The sequence below is a fragment of the Otolemur garnettii genome, unplaced genomic scaffold (assembly GCF_000181295.1).
Source record: "Otolemur garnettii isolate 467f Iridium unplaced genomic scaffold, OtoGar3 scaffold00051, whole genome shotgun sequence".
Lineage (NCBI taxonomy): Eukaryota > Metazoa > Chordata > Mammalia > Primates > Galagidae > Otolemur > Otolemur garnettii.
Genome location: NW_003852446.1, coordinates 1,106,910 through 1,109,926, shown reverse-complemented (window position 1 = coordinate 1,109,926; position 3,017 = coordinate 1,106,910).

Sequence of the window (3,017 nt, the reverse complement as noted above, 5' to 3'; positions counted from 1 at the left end):
TCTAACTAACATCTCTTTGTCCTGTTGGAAGCAGTTACGAAGCCAATATGAAAAGGTGCTTAAAGAACAGTCCGAAGAAAATCAGCAGAGGAAACAGCACAGGGCTAGACAGAGCTGGTGGTGATACACACACGACTCCAGAACTCCCCCGAATGAGATCTGGAGGGGGGGATCGACAGTGAAACTAGAGCAGTTCCAGCCTCTGACCCCCGAGTTAGCTGGTTTCATCCAAAGTCAACAGAGAAGCAAGCTCTAGCAATTTCATATTCATCCTTTTGTACTATTTTTCCCAAAGGGGGCTCCCCAGAGTTTGTAAGTTTCAGACCCCGCAACACCTGGAACCGAATCTATTTTCCTGTAGGATATGACACTGTGTAGCCACCTGCCGCTTAAACGCACCATCTTGGCTGGTTCCGAAGTTGCCTGGGTCTGTCTCGGTGGCTCTTGCAGGAACACAGCGCCCAGCTGTCCTCTTCCCAGCGGCAGCAAATTGTCTCACATTTTCCCAGCTGCTGGGTCAGAAATGGCCACATTACTCAGTGCCCCCCAAACGTTTATTGTCCTACAGGGCCTTACACAATGCCACAGGAAACCACGCTCAACGCTTAGCCAACACTTGTTGATCTGATTTAACGTAACCAAAACGGAGACAAAAGCATATTTTATAAAGGTTCCAACTTTGATAACTACAGCTCCTGCTTTTCCCAGGCAACTCTAGGGCACATGTGATAACCCTGCCTTTGTTTGTAGAGCTCTTTGCTGGAACGGACGAGAAAATATCTCGGCAAAACCCCACCACTGATGCTGACTTCTTTCACACGAGTCAGGAAACCATTAGGTAACGCCAAAGTGCACGGAGAATAAGCAATGAAAACTTCAACTCAACACTCGGACAAAGGCAGGCCCAAGAGGAGAACAGTTAATGTGACCCCAAAGGAGCATATTTCCACGGTTTAAATTATGAATCAATCCAGACATGGAAAAGAGAGTGGCTTTGCTAATGGACGATGCTCCTGGATTACAATGAAAAAGTGTGATTGCTGCTGGACTTACATCATAATGACAGCATCACAGCTTTTGCCTTTATCCATTGCAGTGTTTTCTCGGGTGCCCACTGGCTGTTCACGTATAATAAATCTAATGGCGTATTTTAGGTCCCACTATGGATGGCTAAGAAAATCAATCATCATTTTGGCCAGCATTGACACACCACCATCACATACATTGTTGGCTGCTTTAACCTATTTGTAAACATCTGTGATGTGATGAAGTCTTGGGTCGGCAGAGGAGAGAAAGCTACTGACTTTCAAAGAGGTATCCTTTGAGTGGACCCAGGATTAGCCTCATTTCTCTTCATTCACTGCTGAGAATTCTATTAGAAGCTTGAGACTCGAGGGCAAACAGAACAGAGGCAGCCCACATCTGCAGGGGGCTTCCGTCTAGTGGGGAAAGACCCACAAGTAACGGTCTCATTACAGTAATAGTGTGCAAGAAATAACTTGCAAAGACATTTTTAATATTTCTTTTGGGAAAAATGGAACTGGGGGAAGGGCAAAGAGTTGTTCAGAAGAATTCAAAAGAGTGTAGCTTATATCCTGATAGCAAATAAAAGGTCCTGATAAATTCCAAATAGCTCTTCACATTCTCGTGATAGTCTGTACTTAGCTGAGACATGGAGGGTAAAGCAGAGTAACAGTAGCATAACCAGCTGGCCAAATACATTAATTCTACACTCTGCTAATTAGCTTCCTTCCACGCACAGCAATTTGTATTTATTCCATTGTTTATATATAGTAATAGGACAAAAGATCATTTCTACACTGGATGGCCCAGCCAGATTACTCTCACATCCACAAAATCAACTCGAGAATAAAAAGTAGACTCAGAGCAGGGGAAGAAGGAGGTGGTAGAACCATGGAAACACCTGGGCATAATCTCTTGGGATTTCCAGCCCGTCTTGGGGCTTAAAACACTTATTAAGGGCAGCTGGGAGGAGTGATTTCCTCTAAGTCAAAATGTCACAGATTTATTTACTTAATCTGTTCACTCACTTCCTTTGCTACTTCTCCTGAACCTTTCTTTGGCTTTGTATTTTCCATGACTTCAGTTAAATCCTAACTTTTGGCAGCCTGCTATTTCAATAACTTGGTTTAATTTACTCAAATTATAGTGTGCATTGTCACCTTCACCCTGTGAGCATCTTAGGAATTTTCTCTAAAGCTTGTTCGTGCAAGTTTTTAGCAGGCAGCAAGTGAAAGGACAGTGCATGGGACAATCTGCCTTCATGAAGAGAACAAGCTGGTCCACTTTCATTTACATTTTTAGAATATGAAAGAACATGGTGGGATCCATTTTAGGGCAGAAAGGTGAGGAAGGGGGAAGGAAGAGGGAGAAAGAAGAAGGAGGGAGAGGGAGAAACTTCTACTTGCTCAGGCGAAAGAATATGGAATCATTCTTGATTTTTATCTTTATCTTACCCTTACATCCAATGTCCAGTCCTTCCTCAAACACCACCGTCTTCAAAATGCACGTCGTCTGGCCACTTTTCGATACTTCTACTGCCACCTAGTGGTCTGAGTTGCCATCACCCCTCATGGGCAACATTGCTTTAGCCTCCTGACTATTCTTGCTTCTTCCACTCTTGGGTCTATTCTCTGCTGAGAGGCTGAAGGGATTATTTTAAATGTAAGTCACATTTTACCATGCCTTCAGTCTGAGCTCTCCCACGGTTCTCCCCTTCTTTCAATCCCCTAGTACTGTCTCTATTGTCATCTCATGATTATTCTACTTATTTTACCACTCCTAAAACCAATCTCCTTGCTGTGCTTCTGATATTCTGAACACCATCTGCCCCAGGACCTTTGCACTGGTGGTATCCTCTTCTTGGAGAACTGTCCCAGATATCTGCCTGGCACATTTTGCCATATTCAGGCTCTGCTTTAAATGCCACCTTCCTAATGAGCTCTACCCAGACCACCCTGTTTAACAGTACAGCCTCACCCCCACTCAGCAGCCCC